This window comes from Scardinius erythrophthalmus (assembly GCF_964197995.2).
Source record: "Scardinius erythrophthalmus genome assembly, chromosome: 1".
Classification (NCBI taxonomy): domain Eukaryota; kingdom Metazoa; phylum Chordata; class Actinopteri; order Cypriniformes; family Leuciscidae; genus Scardinius; species Scardinius erythrophthalmus.
Window position 1 is genome coordinate 65,830,360 of NC_138221.1, and position 22,596 is coordinate 65,852,955.

Here is a 22,596-nt window from a genome sequence, read left to right on the forward strand (position 1 = left end):
AGTCAAATATTTATCTAAATATATGACTACACTTAAAACAATCATCTTAAGATCATTTCTACATGTAATATGAGATGACAGTCCTGCAGGGAGAGAAAGGCTACCGCTCACAGATGACCAAATGACCAAACCTATTATGTGTTGTTTATTCATATTGCTACAGGGCAACAGACCTGTACGTTTAATATAATACAGGGGCTTTCAAAGTCAAAGCTCCTGCTGAAATTACACAATGACCCTCCCCTATTATTATTTATAAGGGGGTGGTATGAGGACAGTGAGGGGACGGCAACACCAAAGTATTTAATCATTCATACTAAATCTAATATCATAATATCATCTATACTAAATCTATACTATTATTAAAGACAAAACAGCCACACGCGGCAATCATCGAGACCCAAACAACAATGCGATCCAGCTGAAATGTGTCTTATGATGTGGTTTGATTAAAGTTTGAAAAGTCCATCTTGAAACTTCACTGAAAGTATAGGGTTTGATAAAAAAGGCAACTGCAACACACAAGTGTCAAAAGTTTGTGCTTTTAGGGGGTGCACTTTAACATTTATCTTAAAGGTATAGTTATATACTGTAGTACACTGTTAGCCCTTGCTGTAAAAAAAGGCCAAATTCTGACAATATTATACCATATTCCATTAAAACAGTATTATACCGTAGAAAACAAAACTAGACTACAGGAATATACTGTGAATCAATAGTGCTCAAAATCGACAATCAGAGGCTGTTTTCCCAATCACATCCTATACCCTCATTCACTATTCCCTAGTTCACTAATATAGTCCACTTGAATGAAAAGAAGTGAGTGAATTGAGACACTGATGAACACCTGATAACCAGAATTACTGAAGGAGACAGACAAACAAGAACAGAAAAAAGAGAAACACAAAAACTACAACTGACTTCCAGCAACACTGAGTGTGAAACCAGTTTACAAACCAGTTTACGATTATTTCTTTCATACAAAAGTTCTTGTTGACAATTAACAGAGATTGAGTTAATAATAAAATTTGTTGTCACCATGATGGAGATCAGTATTTGCTTTAGTTGGTCTTGTCTCTTGACTTCTTACCATTCATCTCTCTCTGGCTGCTGTAACAGTGAGTTTATAAAACACATTTGATATGGCAAGAAAAAGTCAAGAGGAAGATGATCTGGTGTTTTTATTCTTTTGTGATAATGTCACAATCATCTTGGACTATCTGATTTTCAGATGTTTCCTGTGTATATTCACTGATATTATGTGTATGTCATTTTATTGCATAAATCTGTGTATCTACAACATGAAATCAATATTTCTGTAATCAGGTATTCTGAAGAATATCCTAAGCATATAGTGCATTAAATTTTATTTTACTCCGTCTTGGTTCAGGCACACACAGACATCAACATTCAGCACATGAATCTCAACAATGGTGAAAAGTTTCATGTCGCAATGCATGCTGGGTTCCAGGATAATATAAAACTCCCAGCATGCACTGCTGCATGAATAATAAAAAAAAGAAATATTGCCACCACCGTTGAGATTAATGTGCTAAATTGTGATATCTCTGTGTTTCTAAAAGACATCGTAACTCTGTTTTTTTGGTTTATGCATGATGTGTTAAAAAAAAATGAGTCATAGTAATTTATTGCTGTGGTTTCACAGTGGTGCTAATGTAACACTTTTCATCGAGGATAAAACTCTGAATGAATAAGAATTAATTCCTTAGTGAATGAACAGGCAATATGATGAGTTCGTCATCATAAGCATTATAACCGCAATCCTTCATAAACTGTGTGTGTGCACAAGTGTGACTTGCAAAAACACAGCTCAAGCAGCAAACTTTTTTTTTTTTTATGTTTTAGCATCAGCATCCCAACTAAAGCAAACACTGATCTCTATAATGGTAACTTCAAATCAAGCATTTTCAATAACAACTTCTGTATTACAGAAATAAAGTCATACTGGTTAATAATAAGTGTAATGTGTAATGGCTGGAATTCAGTTGTATTTCTTGTGTTTCTCTATTTTCTGTTCGTGTGTTCCTCTTTCCTTCAGTGAATCTGCTTGTTAACAGCAGGTGTTCATCACTAATGCTCAACAATCACTTACATATTCACTTAATTATCTCACTGAAACACTGTCTCAATGTTACTTTTACTCATTGTAGTGTGGATTTCCCTGTGGGGTTGAAAGGGTTAACAGTGTAAGATAAAAAAGACACACCCACAAAATGTATTTTAACAGTAATAAACTGTAAGTTATAAATCAGGTTTATACTGGCAACACTGTTGCCAGTAGTTTACTGTAAAATTCATTTTTTTGGGTCACCGTTGTGCAGAAGAGTAGAGCCTGTGCTTCAGTCCAGGAGAAGAGCTACAAACATTGATGATACGCTGCATGTTGCTTTATTTAACAGGCGGTGACTGTGTAGTTGCTGGTCAAGTAGAAATCTTTTTACGTTCAATAGTTTTTTAGTGGCCTCAAATGAAAGAAGTTCACAGTAATATTTTGCTCACATTATTAATGCATTGTAAATTTTAGTTAATACATTTAAATGACAGTTGGTCAATTTAAGGCAGTCGGTTTCTGCAAGTTTAATTAGTTAACTTGAATTAGATTTTAGTGCATTTTTACAGAAACAAACTAGATTACAGTAAAGAACTGTACAATTAACAGTATTTTACTGGCAACAGTGTTGCCAGTATTTTACTGTAAAAAAACCCGGTAAGGTCTAACAGTGTAGTTATATGTTTTTTCCCCATCCATACAATTGAAGGCAATGGGCACGGGTTGCCAACATTCTTCAAAATATTATATTTTGTGTTCAACAGAAGAAAGAAACCCTAAAGTTTTGGAACAACAGGATTATTGGAAATCATTTTTACTGGGTCATGTATGACTCCGCAATCTCTTCACGTGAACTAAAGTAATTTAAAGTTTATTTATTTATTTATTTATTTAATCAACAGCCAGAATATATAAGCAGCCGCTTCCCTCTCTCCAGTATCTGCTGTTCCAGCATCCCTCTTGCCCTTCATAATCATATCCTACATTTAGCTACTGTGGGGGGTATATCAGAGCTCCAGTTGAAGGAGTGGACATCACACCAAATAGGTTTAACCTAATATATTAAAGATTTTATGGGCAAACAAACTTGTTAAACAAAAGAAAGAATTGGCTACCCAAGAACCCAACGACCCAACCTTTCCCTGCCCCAACTGCTCTAAAGTCTCCAAATCTAAGATAGGCCTTTGCAGTCACTTAAGAGCTTGCCGCCTTAGACACAATCCTTCTCATTGTTCTTCGTACACGAGGAATACAGCAAGATATTTTCTATAGGGTTTTTATTTTTTTATTTTTTTTACTAAATCTGTTACAACACAGGATGCAGTCAATGGTAGAATTACTAATTTGATCAGTTTATTACCAAAAAAAAGTGATAATTTAATGATTTTTCTCGAAGAATTGCATTATTGTCAATGAACACATTAGCTCCAGTAGTTTCTTAGACTTCTGACAAAAGGTTTCGTCTACTTCCCCCAGTCGCCTCTTAGTTCTACAAAATAGTGCATGTAAGAACAAATAACACTGGGCTACAAATCAGTTTGACAGTTATGACAATTCTGTCGTTACAATCCAATTTTTTTTTTTTTTTTTTTTTTTTACGCCAATGAAGCAATAAATGCACATGCACCTGTGGAACAGTTTATGACACTATAATAGTTTACAGGCGGTAGACAATTAAGGTCAGAGTTACAGTAACTTAGGACACTAGAGAGAACTTTCTACTGAACTGTTCACAATCACTTCCTGCTGAATTAAAATGTGGGCTATGAATGATTCTTATAGACACGTAAAGCAAAATGGCATGCCAAATAATAGCAATTTGAGGGCCCTATCTTGCACCCAGCGCAATTGACTTTGTACACCGACACATGTATCATTCCTATTTTGCACCCGCGCACAGCGGACTTTTCCCTCCACAGACGCACGTCGGTAAGTTAGGAAATACAATAGCGCTTCCCAGGGGCAGTTCAGCGCAAAGAGGAGGCGTGTTCCGGCACAAACGTTCCTTCATGCTATTTTGCAGGTTTAGAAAACATTTGCACCACTAACCAGGAAAAACCTAGTCTAAAGTCAGTGGCGCGTTGCGCATGTTATTCATATGCTATTTTAAGGGTGCATGCTTGGCCATAATCAATGTTGCGTGTGCACAACGAGCATACACTTTGATTCTCTCATCTACACACAGACGCAGCAGTTTTCATTTTTGCAAATCATACATTATTACGATAGATAGATAGATAGATAGATAGATAGATAGATAGATAGATAGATAGATAGATAGATAGATAGATAGATAGATAGATAGATAGACAGTTTATTATAAAAGCATAAATCTAGTTTATACATTTACCCAAATTATCATACGCCTGTTTAACCGATGTTAATTTGGGTGGGTTTCTCCATTTCAATGTAACTTCTCTGTGTTTTACGGCCCTGACGAGAACGTCTGTCTCCTCGGCTGTGAACCGCTCCTGGCGTGCGCCTGGCAAATCCGCCGTTACAATATCAATCCGCTATAGAACAAGCGGGCCTGCTCTTAAAGGGAATGTGAGATGTCGCTCTGATTGGTTTATTTCACGTTACGCCCAAACCACACCTATGAATAATGAAGCTACTTCAGACCAACTAATTTTAGATTTGCACCTGGCGCAAGAGTCATTTATCCCGCCCCCCAAGAGGGCCCCAAGACCCGCCCACAAAGTTACTTGCGCTTTGCGCTTGACACTTGCGTTTCAGATCGTTAAAATAGGGCCCTGAGTGTTTTTATATGTATTTACTGTATATTTATTGATGTTATTATTTTATTATCATTATTGTTATTTTCAAAGCTGTGTACCTCATGGGGACAGTACATTCTCCACATATATGTTTTCTAAAAGGTAAAAGGACAAAAGTGGTTTACAACCTTTTTGACTCCAAGACATTTCTCAAGAAAATTCATCAGCACATTTGGTGGAAGTGCTTACTGAAACAATAATAATCTCAATTAAACTATAATAATAATAATAATAATATTCTAAACTCAATATATATATATATACAGTCTATACAGCTGTCACCCACCCTATAGTGATGGATCTGTTCACAGTCTGTATATGTGACCTGCGGATCATGTTGTTTGGCCATTCAGGGAAGATCTTGCCCTTGAGCGAGACACATAAGCCCACATTGCTTCAGGGAAATCAACATTGTAATAAATACATGATGCTGTCATGATGATGGCATTGTATTAAAGTTATAAATGGCATTGAATCAACAAACACATTCCACTAGCCATGGTTGTATGGCGATGTATATATATATATAAATAAATAAAAATATGTTTCAACCAAGGGAAAATGAAAAAAAAAAAAGAAGGTTTGTTTGTTTGTTTACAGCAGGAGCAGCAAAAATTGTATAATCAGTGTTAGGAATTACAATGCATGAATTTAATTTCAAGGTTGTTCATGTGGTTTTCTGTGTAGAGTTTCAAGAAATGGAGCCAGAGTTTCAGAATCAGAAACTTTATTTTTCCTTTGCAATTCTTTATATATATGTATATATATTGCTATACATAAATATACATATATATTTACACTATAAACAGAAATTCAAGGGGGTAAAATAAAGTCTTTTTTTCTCAAAACTGAGTTTTGATTTCTAAGTGATCAATTTATGTATAAGTGTTTTCACACATGATCATTGGGTGTAGGTAATCTGGGAATGATTGAGGCATTATGGTAGCCCTGTTTGTGCTGAATAGAGTGTAATGACACCTTAATTAATAATTAATATCTTTATAAGCCGACTGAAAAAAACACAAATGTCAGGGCATGTCAAAACATCTCAAGTACCCCAAAAACACCTCAGACCCCAGAGGGTTAAAGAGCTGTTAGTTTTGAGTGATGTGTTGTAGCGTTTATACGCCCACGTATAAATATAATTAATTATTATTCATAACGAATTATGATCAATAATTAATAATTTAATTATTTTCAAAATTTACTGTAACAGAATCAATAATATGATCATTTATCAGTTCATCCAATGAACAGAAGGCATAAACAATTATTAACTCTAGGAAATATAATATCTTCCTGGCCAAGAAAGAATAACCCCCTAACAGTAAATTAAGAAATAGGGTAAAAGCATAGGTAACTTTTGATCGAAGTTCAAGACAATAAATCTGATAAGCACATACACAAGTAATCTCTTTTCAAATACAAACAATACTTTATTGATTATATACTAACACATACAGCTAATCTCTAACACAAACACACACACACACACACACATACGAGTTGCAGAAAGGAAGAGAGTGAGGAAAGAGTGGGTTTAAGAGTGAAAGGATGAAATCTCACGATTCCATATGCACTTAGACATGACCTGGAACGAACCATCAATCATTAATTTAACCCTTCTATCGTTTCTTAGACAGGTTATTAAATTTATATAAATACACCAGTGCAGCTTTTAGTCTGGAGGTACTTGCTTGTCTTTGCGTTCCTTTTTGGGAATTCCCTTCGTTGCGTAACAGAGGGTTTCCCCGGGTTCGTTCGTCGGCTGTGGTCTCCTTGTGCCTGGAGATGGGGCGAGGACCAGTCACGTGTGGCTGGCGGTCGCGGATGGTTGATGCGTCTTTGAAGTTGAAAGCGTGCGTTGCAGCCGTGAATCGTGGAACGAAACTTTGCAGCAAAACTTAACTTAAAACCGAGACTTTCAATCGGAAAAGAAGAATAACACAAAAGAAAGAAAGAAAATAAGATACGGAAAGGAGCTAGATGACTGGAAATTGAATCTAACCCATATCTGATATTAATTTGGGTTGATCTGCTCGTCTGTTAACGTTACATGGTTACTAAAACCATCGTCTGCCGTCTCCGTCTTTGTTCTGCACTCGTTGAGAGCTCTTCTGTATCAGAACATTTTGAACGAACTAACTTTTGAACTCCCGAGAGCGAACTTGGAGAGAGAGCCCTAGAGTTTTGGGTCTAAGGTTTTTAACTAAAATTTGTCCTCCCCTTCTGAAGAGAGCGGACCAATTAGACACTGTTCTTTGTTTTCAAAGTCATAAATCATGTATTCCCTGAGGGGTTTTTCTAATGAAACTAAAAGACCAGATGCAGTTTAGGCATGATTTCGAATTATCAGAATATGAACATTTTTAAACAGATTTAATTCCCGTCATCTTGCTATTTGTGTTCGTAAGATAGCATTGATATGAAACAGTACACACTTCACACATTCACACGTCTAATAATTATAATTATAACAATTACATGAATTATATGGGATCAAAGCATATTAAACGGACACATATATATCGTAGAAACACATAGAATGATGTATGATGTTTTTAAGTCCGTTGAAAATTGTTCTTGAATGAGTTTTATGGATCTTGATAGGTAAAGTCTTTTTGGTGTGCAAAGTTTAGACATTCCAATCTGAGGTCATGGATAGTTCTTGCTGAAGAGAGGTTTTGTTCATCTCTCATGGGACCAAGATGGGGTCCGTTGGCCGCAGGGGTCAGCAGTAATCATCTCTAAACCGATTCGTCTTGCAAAACTATCAAACGTTGACCAGTTCTTCCTTAAGTTAACCAATAAAAGTCTTTGGTAAGCAGACTTTCTGGAGACTGGGTGATTTATGGCTCTGGTTCGTGAGGACTCTTGTGTGAGACCTTGGTCTCTGTCTTTCTCTTAACCAATCAGTAATTTCGGCAACAAAGATAGTATTGACCAGTTATTTCGTTAGTGCTGGGGGTCCGTTTTAAACAGCCCGACTGGTTGGCGCCTGGCCCCGATGACAAGATGGATGAGGATCATGAGACGTTCTGAACAAGTCTCCCCCCCCCCCCCTCATTCATCGAGAAGCAGAGAATTTGAATTAATATTCAAAAAGAAGATGAGTCGGTGGTTGGTTCCTTCTCATTGTTGTTACAGTGTCTTAGAGAACTGTGTTTAGAGTTTTGCAAAAAGTTTGTTTTACAATTGCAACCTGAGTGTAAAGCGTATATTGTGCTTGTAGTTTTGCAAAAGATTCGGTACATGTGTGAATGGTTTCACTTAGTGAGACTCAAGTTACACTTTTAGTGTGTAAGCAATTTGAAAAAAACTGTAAATGCCACAATCATATCCCGATTACCTACACACACTGATCATGTGTGAAAACTCAATTGATCACTTAGAAATCAAAACTCAATTTTTAAGAAACAAATATATTTTCCACCCTTTATTTTGTAAATATATACTGAACGTACATATATCGGTTAGTCATCATCACCTTTATTTCTATAGTGCGTTATACAATACAGATTGTTTCAACAATAGTTACAATTTCTAATTCTCCTGAAAAGCAGCTCCAACAAGCCAAAAGTGTCATTATTCAGCTCAAGTCACTTCAGTGTTGATTCAGTTCAGTTCAAAAACTATAAAATGTATCAATTGTGCATACAGTGTATTTGTGCACATACATGTACATGTGACAAACTCATGTACAGTAGCACTGTACACTGAACAAGCCAAAGACACAAGAAAGTAGTGTTTTACATTTTCACATCTGTGTTCAGTTTGGTGTATGTGGCTAAGCATTTTATATTTGTGTGTAGAGTTACTATGCAAAAACACAATTTTTGGAAGAGTTAAAATAGTTTTGAATGAAGTGTTTGCCTTTGCAAGAGATGTCTGATGTTTTGCATGTTGTGTGCATGTTTTGTGGTTTTGTGTGTAGAGTTTCAAGAAATGGAGCCAGAGTTTCAGAATCAGAAACTTTATTTTTCCTTTGCAATTCTTTATTTTTGTTTGCATTTTTTATTTTAATTTTTTGCTCAATATGTTATTTTTGTTTTGCAAAACTTTATTTTTGTTTTGCAATACTTTATTCTTTTGCAAATATATGTGGCATGGTTGTGACTCCATATATTTTGCTATAAACTTGTCAAAAACAATTTTGCCTAGTGTGTGTGTGTGTGTGTGTGTGTGCGTGCGTGTGTGTGTGTGTGTGTGTGTGTGTGTGTGTGTGTGTGTGAGTGTGACAAGGCCAGGTAGTAAGGCATGAGGACACAGGCCAGAGACCATTTTAGTTTTTTTACAACAAAAATAGTTTTTATTGTAACCAACAGTCATTTATTGTGAAACAGGCGTATCCTTTCACACTTTCCCATCAAATGATCGTGATCCTCTCAGTTCTCGCGCATGCGTTGTGACGCTCTCGTGAACTCACGTCAGAGGCCCACAAAGAAGAAAATGAATAGTTGAATAAAGTCGTTATTTTTGTTTGTTTTTTGTGCACAAAAAGTATTATTGTCGCTTTATATACTTAAGGTTGAGCCACTGTAGTCACTTGGACTATTTTAACAATGTTTTTACTAACTTTTCTGGACCGGCAGAATGAAATTGCCTAGCAGCCTATGAAGCAGTGATCCAGCTCTCAGATTTCATCAAAAATATCTTAATTTGTGTTCCGAAGATGAACGAAGGTCTTACGGGGTTGGAACAACATGAGGGAGAGTAATTACTGACAGACTGTACATTATTGGGTGAACTAACCCTTTAAATATTAAGATTCACTTGGCTAAAAAATGTCTTAACGGGTAACTAAACCCTAAACCAACTTTTTTTGGTTAATGATCTGTAAGAATGGGGCTTTATTAGTGCTGTTCATTGATTCGAGTAACTTTTTTGACATTTGGGTATAAAGTGTTTTAATTCTACAATATATGGTGTAAAAACGTCTGAGTTTTTCAGGCCCTCTTGGGGTTGAACGGTGGATACTGCAGTTGAATTTTCCTATTGGATGTTTTGGTGGTACCTGATGTAAGCGGTACTACGTGACGTAAGCAGGTTCCAGCTCACCACGCCCTTGGTACGAGCTCACTACGCCCTTGGCAGTATAAAAACCATCTTGTTTCGTTAAAACCAATGTAGTAGCGAGTCAGGAGTTGGAATTGCGAGTATTGAAAACGATCAGGATAGAGTATTTTAGCATCTATTTAGCATAGCATTTATATAGTTATTTAGATTATTTTGTGTAGCCTAGGTAGTTAATTAGCATAGTTGTTAGTGTAGTATTGTTAGAAGCATAGTTAGTTAGTAGCATAGTATTGCATCAGTTAGGATAGCTTCAAGTTAGCATAGATTTATCTGTATTTAGTACAGTGGTCAGGATGGTAACGCAATAGAGGTGGAAAAGGGCTTCTCCACACAGCTCGCGCTAAAAAGCGACTCAGTGCCAAACGTTGCTCCTCCTGCATGGACTCCATCACCGCAGCGGCGTCTTGAGGTGAGTGATCATATATATTTTAATCACAATTTATGGTTAGGCTAAAGTTAATCCTCTGGAGTCGACAAACGTGCCGGCTAGCATCGTCGGATGCCGATCGCGATGCGGGAGTTAAGATCGCAGTTTGAGCAAGCGGCTCGAATTGATATGGCTTTGGCCCTGTGTCTGCAAACAATTCACCCTCCTCCACTTCAGGTGAAGGTGGGGGAGAAAAGTCCTCGACTTCAAATGACAGCTCTGTTGCAAAGCTCTATATAAATACTGTTCGTTTTCTCACACAAACCGCTCGTTTCGTGTCTTAGGCCACCAATGTGTGCTTACGATGGGGAATTGTTTAATTTGGACGATGGGGAATTGTTTTAATTTGGACTCTGTGCATGCTCTTTGAGACAGTGACCGTATACCTGCATTATATGACTGACAGACAAGAACGGTTTGGCCTAAAAATATCAAAATTGAAACTACTGCGGAAAAAAAGACACTTACATCTTGGATGCCCTTGAGGTAAGCTAAAACATACCAAAATTTTATTTCAAAGTGAACTATCCCTTTAAACGCAACAATGGTGACATGCTTCATGCCAGCACACAAAACTCATTCATGACTCCCAGCATGCATCTTTGATATATTTTTTTTATTGTCCCCATTTTGAAGTTTGTATGATGAGTGTTGATGCCTTGTGTCTCAACTTTTACATGAAAGGTTGTAGTGGTTTTGGAGGATCTCACACAGATCTATTCAGTGTTAAGTGAGATTTTTAGTGAGACATGTAAAGTCCATGTTCACACCGTCTCCACCAATTCATATAAACATTGTATTTATTTCCCCCATGAATTTGATGTAAAAAGCAGTCCATACACTATATGCGCTATTTCTTCTTGCCAGTCGTCCTCCGTATTTGTTGATTTTGTTTTGGGTGAGAGATTTTGCTAGATTTCCTGTGTTCACAGGCGGGACTCTGGCTGTTTGTGAATTGAATCTGTTAGTGTATGGTGTGCTTTCCAGGTCATATCGCAGCACTCCACACACTAGAGGAACAAAACTGTTAAATCTATGATTTCTTATCGTCATATTTGTGGTCTCTCACATTTTAAAAAATCGTATAATTCTTTAAAAATCTTTTAGTGTGACCCAAGCATTAACAAAGCCCGTCTGATCTATATTAATAATAGTGGGAAGCACCAACTCGAGTTGAGTCTGTAAATTGTTTGCTAGTATTTAAAAATCGATATTAAGTAAAGAAATAGGGTGATAAGATCCACATGCTTCAGTAGGTTTGCCTTTCTTTAAAAGAACACAAATATTAGCTTCCAACAAAGTAGGCAGATTGCCAGACTCAACATAGACTGTAAAAAGTAAACATATGCAGTTGTTGCTTTAAGGAGGTATTTCTATCGTATTATACCTACAAATTCTAGTTTTGTTGCTGTACTTCAACCAGTCTAATGTAACATAACACAAGGGAATGTTGTTGTAACTTAATTGAGTTGCATTGACCCAACAGACAATTTCCATTAAAGCTCAGGATGGACACATTCAACACATGCGCCCCTGCTTCAATGAGAAATTGTCATTTGGGGTTATTAAACACATTGGGTCTCATTCATGAAACACGAGCAGAACGAATTTTTGTGTAAATCGTGTGTAAAGTGGTTCTGGAGTAAATTTTCGGATTCATTAAAATGTTCGTATTTCCCAAATGTTAGTTGGTACGAAAGAAATCTACACCTGGTCCCAGCCACGCGTAAATAGTGCGTTTAACATCCGAACGTTTTGCTCATTAATAAGCTGCATTCTAATTCACCTTAATCGGTTATATATTTACACAGCATTTTGAAAAAAATATTATATATAGTAATTACATACGGTTTTTCTATTTACTTTTATTACGAGAGCCAGTAATCGCATCTGCAAACGGAACACAAGTCCGCAAGTCTTTTTTTTTTTTTTTTTTTTTTTTATATATATTCAAACGTTTTTTTTTTTTTTTTTACAAGTCCGCAAGTTACAAGTGTTGCAGTCGCTTCATGTCGAACAATTTTCTTTTCACTTCTGGGACTGTTCGATTAACAGATGAAACTCCATTAACTGCATCTGTAATATGCTGCCAAGCATTTTTACCAAAAGCATTTAGGTATTACCTAAAAAATTTTTTTTATGACCTGATACGCCTATGTACGCTTGAAAATAAAATGTGGCGTTTTGAATGAACTTATGATAACAAAACAATTTCTGCATCTGAGAAATTTCTCTTCTTCATTCGCTTTTGAGAAGACATGTTGAAATCCTCCGTTTCGTGTCATAATATGATACCCATATATAGTTGTCAGTCGGTTTTAATTGGCTGGATTTATGGTAATTAAGAATGAGCGTGCACGCGCGTCCCATTTACGAGTGATTGGAATTCATTAACCCACACACACATTTCACTATCAAATCTGACGTTTACGAAGTATTTGTGAATCAGGAGAAGAATTTGCGGGAATGTCTCTTTACGCGCAAATCACTCACATATTTACTCGTATATTTACGAATGTTTCATGAATGAGACCCATTAAGTTGCATCAACGTATAAATCAGAGTCCATGATGATTATGGCATCATCACAACACAGCCCAAAACACCTGATCAACTTTCTCTTGGTTTCTTCTGGCCATAATAAACATGCTTTATAAACACACAGTTACAGCAGCCAGGAAAAAAAAAATCTGATCCTTCAAGGAAGCTGGGTTATGAAGAAAGAAAACATCTGTAAATAAATGGGTAAAGACATAAAACAAAATCGAATTACCCTGAATGCTGAACAATAAATTAGAACTATTTACACTCTTTGAAATATTAACATTTAAGTCCTTTAAAATGTGGAGCCTGATGCCAGTCAGTTTCATATATGAGATCCATGCTCAACAGAAACTTCACAGGACAAGGAAAAACAACAAATGGCCTGGACAAGTTGTAAAAGATACACAAGTAATACAGATACAGGTCATGCAGTCATAGATGTTCAAAAGAGCCGGCAACAGCGGTAAGCCCCAACGTAACGGTTAACCCTTTACTGTTATACAAAACATACTTAGTCAGCCTTAAGACAAAATACAAAAAAAGTCAACAAAGTGACATCTCATACCGTTGAAACTAACTATTCGTTCCCCGTTGGGAATACACAGAACAAAATTCTATGCCATTTTCTTTTTCTATTGTGTTGTTTTCCACATGTCTTGTTAGATTTGACTTGTGTGCTGTCTAGTTGTATGTTTGAGTCTAAGTTATTTTTACCTTTTCGGTTTAGAAAATGTAAGCTTTGCTCTTTATGATTCCATGTTTTGGACTGTGTATTTCCCAGAGACTCTTACAAAGTTTAGTTTACTACTATAATAAAATGTGAATCTTAAAGTAAAGTCTTATCTGTTATTTTTGTATTCTAATATGTAATGCGCTTTAATACTCTGGAAAAATGTTAACACAGTTTTTGGTACTTTAAAATGGTTACTTAGAAATACATACCTATGGCTGTAAGAATTAATTCATATACTATAAATATAAAGAGGGCAGCACAGTTGCTCAGAGGTAAATTAGCGGTGTAAATTGGGTAGTTTACACCTTTTGGGGACAAGGGCATGCCCACCACAGTGAGCAAAGTCTCTCTAAACTCTAAAACCCTTTATTACCCTTTGGTTTACTTCTGTGGGAATAAGACCTTTGTACAAGTCACATTGAGACATTTCAAATGATACCAAACAAGTATAGTGTTTTACAAATATGAGCTTCCCTGTAGCTCAGACAGTAGGGCGTTGGTGCATGCAACACCACCGTCATGGGTTCATTTCCCAGGAAAAGCAAGAACTGATAAGAATGTAAATGTGTTGTTTGAAATACAATGTAAGTCGCTTTGGATAAAAGCATCTGCATACATGTAATGATAATTGTTCACACTAAACCATTAGTGTGATTTTTGGGTGAATTTCAGGGCATTTCAACATGTGGAGAGGAGAGATGGGGAAGGAGATGTAAATTAAGACAATACTTGGGTGATCAACTCATTGTGATGGGAATGCTATTTCCTAGAGAGTTCAAATGTTAATTTCCTTTTTCTCAAAGAGTCAACCTCTCTTCCAGTTTTTCCAGTTTCTCCAGTCTTACAGTCTGTAAATATCCATACCTTGTTTCCACTGAAAGTCAAACTCCTTTGGAAAACATTGATCTAGTTTTAAAGTCATTCAACCACTTCAGAATGGCGTGTATCATAGGATAGATAGGAAGGCAGGAAGATTAGACAGGAAATCCTCCATGTCACTTATTGTATGAAGAACTTGGCGTCTGCATACATGCTTTTTGTTGATTCATCCTTGCGTCTATCTTCATCAGTTGTGATAATATAGGTGCCTGGAGGTCCAATTGGGTCAGCGTGTTTAATTGGCTCCTCTTCATTCTCAGAGTCTTCATCCTCTGATCATGTTTTCCCTAAGCAATCTTTCTCTTACTACTATGGTCAAAATGCGCAAGAAATGCTCTCCAGCCTTTTTCTTTCTTTTTGTCTCACACAGAATCTGAACACACGAGAACTAACGTCTCTACAACCTGAGTCACACCAGCAATGGCTTTGGGAAACTCAAGTTTAACAGACAAATAGCCATCGTAAGGCATTTATGGATCCTTAAGCCACATATTTCCAGGTTATCCACTGGTTGCAGTGGGCAGTGCTTCAAGTATGTGTCATAAAAATCATGATTCACACAAAACTGCAGTGTTTTAAAGTGAATTAAACTTTTTCCGATTTCAAAAGTCTACCATTTGCAGCTTTGTTTCCACCCTCTTTAGTTTATCATTTTGGTACAATTTGCAAACAAATAACCAAAAAAATCAACATATTTTTTTTTCCAAATATTTAACCATACTGTAATATCAGACTTACTGAAACATGACTTTTCACAGTGAACATACCTGTAAAACTTTGTGTATGCTTTTGTAACTTGGTAGGCACAACACCCAAATGACAGCCCATCAAAAGCTAACAAGGCTGGGATACTTGATCTTATAGTTACGGTCACTAAACAATAAATGTGATGTTTACAGAGAAATTTAAACCATGTCTATATGACAATGATATGGTGGAAGAACTTCTGTGGTGTAGCCAAATGCTTATTTGTTCTCTTCTCATTTTATTTATCTTACTGTTATTACTTTCATCTGCTTTTACATTTTTGTTATTCATGGTGGTAACACTCTATTGAGAATTAGTAGACATGAAGGTGCAACATTACTTTTAGTTAACAGAATGTGTTAAAGGGTCCATCAAAATAAAGTCAAACCAAAAGTCTTGAAGAAAATGTAAATGGCATGAGAGGCAAAAAGCCAAAATAAAATATCCAGGCTCCGCCTATGATTGGGTGTGAGGATGCGTTGCTCACTCGCAGTGTATAAATATGACCATATGATTGACTGTTCAAGAGTGAATCCTCATCCTATACAGGAGAAGTATCTCAGACACTTGGAATTTTTTTCCCCACTATTGAACATGCACCTACACTGGCTAATAGTTTTTCTCGTCTCAATGGGTAAGTAAATATTGCTTAACACTTTACAATAAGTTTCAATTTGTCAACAGAATGCATTAGACATCACAAATGACAACATTTTTACAACACTTGTTAATCTAGATCAGTGTTTCCCAACCCTGCTCATGGAGGCACACCAACTCTAAGCATTTTGGATGTCTCCCTTATCTGACCCATATATTTCTGGCCTGATGAGTTGAATCGGGTGTGTTTGATTAGGAAGAGTTCAACAATGTGTATTGATGGTGTGCCTCCAGGAACAGGGTTGGGAAACACTGATCTATAATATTAATTAATAGATATTGTTCATTCATGTCTGTTAATAATATCTTAATATATATTAATAATATATAATCAATGATGTTTTGTCAATTTGAAATGTTAAAAATGTGTTAGAAACCATTGAAACAATGTTAATGCATCAACATTAACTGCATTGAATCAACATCACTGTTGCACCCGCAATTAATGCTGAAATAATGTTGAACTTTCATAAAAAAAAAACACAAAAACAATGGTAATGATAGGCTATTAAATCAACGTAACATTGTGATGTTGGTTCAGCATCATGCTTGCACTCTCAGTAAAAGAAACACAACTACAACTGACTTAAAGCAACACAACATGAAATCAGCTGCAAATAAAAGAAGACTTTAAATCTGTGAAGATCTCAGCAGAGGAGGATTAAACAACTCCACAAACAGCATTACCAGCTTCACTTAATACTAACCAGACTGACTATTACTATTACTGTAATATGTGTACAAAAGCTTTTATTAAGAATTAACAGAGGTTTAGCATAATAAGAGTTAAGAGCCCAACTAATGGAAACACTGATCACTGTTATGGTGACTTCACATATAACACATTAGAGTTAAACCTCTGTTAATTCTCAACAAGAGCTTCGGTAGCCGTCTGACAGAAATAAAGTCAGTCTGGTTAGTAATAAGTGAAGCTGGTAATGCTGTTTGTGGAGTTGTTTAATCCTCCTCTGCTGAGATCTTCACAGATTTAATGTCTTCTTTTCTCTTCAGTTGATTTCATCTAAGGCTGTGTCTGAAGTCAGTTGTAGTTCTTGTGTTTCTGCTCGTCTCTTTTTCTGTTCTCTTCTTTCCTTCAGTGATTCTGCTTGTTAACAGGCTTATTAAGGCTGAGATGACTCCATATTTAATATACACAGATTTTGTGGCTCAGATAAGGTCCAGTTCTGGTTTATTTCTTTTGGCTGACATGTGGCCAGAGGTGTAAAGTCCAGGTTCAGAAAGTAAAAGTCCTCCTCAGTATTTTGTTCCAATCTCCTGGATTTGCTAATTCAGCAGGAGACAGAACTAATTAGTGAAATCAGCTGACTGAGTTTATGGGTGGAATAAACATATGGTAGGACTTCTACTTTCTGACCCCTGGACTATACACCTATGAACCACAATGTATTTCACCTCCGTTGTTCTATCCATTAAACACAAATGAAAGCCTGACTACTCTAAATGTTCGATATAAACTATGATAATATAATTCACATATTAAAGTGTGGCAATAAATTAAACGTAACAATTATATTAATACTAATTATAAAAATACCAACAGAGTTGCTTGATGCAAGTAAATGGTGGTCTAATTATTTCATGGTTTCTATGCTGTTTGGGTGTCAGAATATATTATCATGTAACAAAGGCTATATATATATATATATAGAGAGAGAGAGAGAGAGAGAGAGAGTAGTGGTCTGGGTTCAAGCATTCAGGCACACAAAGTGAAGCATTCTCGTGACTGGGAAGAAAGTGAGGCTTCGTTTTTCATTGATCACGTGTTTCTCTGAAAGCAATATGCGCTCCGGCACGGAGCTTCATGAGAAATCGTACTCGATACGCACATGGAAGCTTGAGTGTCAAATGTAACATCACTAAGAGACATGGAATGTGAAATGTAGAAAGATGAATGTTTAAACATGAAATTCTTTTTCACTGTGTGCTTGGAGAATATATTCAGCTGTGTTAATGAATGTCTCACATGCACAGGACAGGAGTCTGATGCTGGAAAATGCAGCAAAGCAGAAACAGCTCAAGCTAAAAAGAGACTTTATGATCGTCTCGGCTTGAACGAGAATTACTCTCAGAATACTAGAATGTCGCCCTTGACATTCCACGACCCTGACGATGAAATCTTCGACCCTGCCATCATTTATGTGGACATATATGTGACCTCCATCACAAATGTGGTATGTGTCCAGCATGATTCAGGTCATTATGGGATATAAAGTTGTAGTGTCATCTCTCAACACATATTTTTTATCTACAGAATGAAAAAGCCCAGAGTCTCTCGACACAGGTCAAAATGATAACTGTAAGTGTTTTAAAAACCTATTTCATTCTTATCTCACAAAGTGTTACTCAATTTACAGAATTTTTGTGATAAGAGGTTTCATTTGATTTTCAAGCATACACACAGTAAATTCCCTGGTGTTGAATTAACACCGCTCGGCGTTCATATGGGAACAACCAGCAGGGTGTTAAAGTGACACTGAAGCAGTGTTAGAGTTAATGAGATACTTAAGTGATTAATTGAGTGATGATTGTTTGATTATTGAAGACATCACTTAAATCAGTTTGTTGTTTTTGTAAGTGTTTAACAAAGCACATTGGCTCCTTATCTGAGCCTCACATTGTTGCAAAGGAAGCCATAAACAAAACTGACCAGGTGATATAGTTATCATCATAAAGAAGAAATATTGATTAAATTAATCTCTGACAATTTCTTCTATTCATTGTTAATAAATGTTCACCAGCAGATGTTTCTTGCCACAGATCACTCATTCTGAATGTATGTGTGCATCTAAAAAAAAAAACCCCAATTGTATTTAAACAAAACAAAACAAAACAAAACAAAAAACACTTTATGATAATAACTGTATCTCATGATCAATTTCATTTATGGCTTAATTTGCAAAATTTGTTACTTTAACACCCAGCTTATGGTTCCCATATGAACACCGAATGGTGTTAATTCAACACTGGGGAATTTACTGTGCAATATCTGTCTTATAATCACTCTGAACTTCATCTTTCAGGTTTGGCCAAATTCCAATATGACGTGGGAACCTGACCAATATTGTGGAATAAAATCATATGCAGCCCCTAAAAATTTGTTTTGGATTCCAGACATTAATATAATGGAAAGGTATAAAAAATACTTCTGTCAGAACCTTTTATTTTGGTTTCTGTTTTTGCCTTTTAATGATAGATCAGAAAGATTTAAAAATGATGGATATAATAAAGGTAATAGTATGACAACGGAAATGACAGGAAATTATAAAACTAATTCAAAGGCTTTGTTCATACATAAAACAGCCTGTGAGATACATGTAAGTCTTGGCTGGTCCCTGGAGCGTATGATCACGCTGGTGTGATCATCAGGTGATCAGCTCAGCACTGTCATATATCACAACTATTCAGTGTTTTCTACCACATAAGGTTTATTTTAGGTTTCAGACTAGGGTTGTGCATAACCACACTTGCGACATCACCGACACGAGCGTATAAGGAGTCCTCAATGAAAATGTTTTTAAAACCGACTACAAAACTACATCCCACCTCAAAATGTAATTGCAAGGTGATATATTCAAGGTGATATATTCATATTAAATACATGATATATTAAATAAATGTAAAATTGTCAAGAGTGCTTGTTATAACAGACCCATCATTCTAATACAGTTGTTGTTTGAGCCTATAGGTGAAAACTGCATCGTTGTACGCCAACATTTTGTTTCCGTAGCACATTAACAAAACATTTAATGACACTAAAAGCAATACAATTAAAAGTTAATAATTATAATATGACTAAAATTATAGGTCTAATAACAGTCTTTAGTTCGCGAACACAGCACAAATCTGCCATCTGTGAAAATCAAAAGCAGCTTCAAACACCGACTTAAAAATACAACTTGTTTAACAAGAAATATTTTCACTGTTATTAATGAAGGTCCACAAGAGAAATATTAAGCCAGTAAATTAAGATAGTTGATATACAGTAGCATTATCCGTCGTCGTCTCTGAGAGTATGTGCCATTAATGCAGCGACAGATGCTGAAAGCTCAGCCCGTTTCTGCTTTCTACATGCTTAACCTGGTCCTGTAAAGCTTAAGCATAAACTGATCGACTCAGATAGATTTTTGCCCCGATTTATCCCGCCATGTAAAACACATTAATCTGCGTTTGTTGGGCATATTGAAGTGTGCATAGGAGCAGGATTGTAGTGTACACCCCTGACATGACACCCCCTCAGTAGTCTGCAAATTTGCAAATACATTTGATTTGAATACCAATCGTCATGTCTTTAATAATCAGTGTTAATTTATCCATTTAGCATCAAGACAGATTTTGGAACAAAGGAGTCTCCATATGTGCAGTTATTCAATGAAGGCTTTACAGTCTCAACTGATGTTATAGCTCTGACCACCGCCTGTAAGATGGATCTCTACAGGTTTCCCTTCGACACCCAAATCTGCAATATAACACTTCAGTCTACAGTGTATTCAGGTACATCTGAAACACATGAATCAGTTTAGACAAACACACACATATGAAAGATCACATGGTTTATTCTTTATTCTTATTAATGTCTGTTCCTGCAGATCAGGAGATTATACTTGACACATTAACTGATGCAAAGTGGGCGACCTTCAAGTCGAAGGAGCTCTTTCAGGCCCAGGGAGAGTGGGATCTCATCAGTATAAATAGCAGTAATGCTACCATTGATGATGATGTTGGAGAGTTGTACATATATCAGCTGATATATAAGGTACAGCATACTGGGTGTGGAATATAAACCAATATTGAATAATAATAAAAAGAACAAGTAGTGCCAAAATATGTGCCAAAATTAAATTATTCAATTTTTAATTCTTAAAAAGGCAGGGGAAAATAGCCGGGGAAAACCCAGACAAACTTCCGGCAAATTTAGATTTGCTCTGCACGTAGTCTGGCAAAGAGCGCATTCAAGCCCATTTCTAGTCCGTCCAAATCGAGGCACCAATCAGAAACGTTGAAGCGGGCTTTACACGATGACGATCGCTCTGATTGGTTCTCTTACGAGAGGTTCTTCGTACTGCGTAATAGCTTACGCTAGGGGAGATATTTTCCACGAGATATTGAAGCCAAAAAATTATCCTTAATTTTGTATCATTGTAAATCGCGTTGCAGCAGCATACAGACATGGGCGAGAAGGCTCGCGCGCCCATTGGCTGCTCTACGGCAACTGCACCAGCCTATCGAGAGAGGCCCTTCATGACGTCAGATCCAATGAGGGCGCTTCGCGCCCATTGCGTCACATCCCGCCAAAACGGGCGGGGCCTCAGGCTATAAATATAGCCCCGGGAGGCTGGTCTAGCTGATTTTCATCTCTTCAAGCGAAGCTCACGCATTGCTGGATCCCGAGAGGAAGAAGCCGCACCATCTGATAAGCCTTCTGCAGGACGAGCCATTGCCCTGAAGCTGCTGGTCGACAACTCGCCGCCTTCAGTCGCCGTTCCTGCTAACGCTTTCCGGCGTTATATCCTTTTCTCTGCTACTGTGTTTGTGTGTGTGTGTGTTCGCCGCCGCGACACACACTCTCATTGCACTTAAAGAGCTGGGCGTCTTTTTCAAGACGCCTCTTTTTCCTGGTGAGGATCACGCAGCTCTCGCGCTTGCTGACGGCGGCTGCCCTCAGCGAGCTAATGCGAACGGTGACTCTGAGGACTTGCCTGGCATCCTTCTCCGAGACTGCACCTCCGCCCGCCGCGGTACCGTGTCGTAAAAAGCGCCGTGCTCAACGGGTCCCGGAACCTTCCCCAGCCCGCAAAGCTCGCCGGTGCGCCCGCCTGCTTCACCTGCTTCGCTAGAGTCTCTTCCTGATGGATAGCGGCCGCCGTCTGACGCCGCTTCCGTCATGGATATCGACCAAGAAGCCGCGTCTGTCGGGGGTGATACCTGCTCTCCCTCTGTTTGAGCTGCGCAAACTGCGCCGTTCACAGGGGATGTCAGGAGCGGACGGTCACGGGGCTAGCGTTCTCTCTCCCTCTGTTTGAGTGGAAATGTCAATATTGCAGTTTACGAGCCTGTTGTAATACATGCACGGCTGCAAACAAACGCTGTCACAATACATGTTGACGCTCTCTTATATGCTCGTGCTAACTGAAAGCCTGGGTGTTCCCCCCTGTGGCTCAGTGGCGGAATATTAGATTTTCGCACGAGAGACCCGTGTTTGAATCCCGGGTCTGCCAGCAGATAAAATTATGCCGTCAATGCTTTCATTCTGTCAGTTCCCTTAAAAGGCGACTGCAGATATGTATTTTGCAGCCAACGAGCGTGTTGTACAACCCGCTCGCCTGCACCCAAACACTGTTTCTATGGCAACTCAAGTCTTCCTAGCCAGTCTAAGGAAACAACGGTGTTCAAGTCCCGCTGCGGCCGGACTTCCACCAAAACTTCTCGCTCGTTCAGTTCCAGTAAATGTGACTGTTCCAGTGTATTCTGCAGTAAACAAGTCGGTAACACAGCCCGCTTGCCTGCACACAAACGCCGTTTTTACGGCGACCCAGATAAATCCCATAAGAGTGTATTTTCTGGTATTCCGGCCACGGCCGATGGTGTTATGAGTGTAGTAAAGATGCCCACAGCCCAGTGTTCATTCCTACACACAAGCACAGCCCGCCACACACGGCCCGCACAC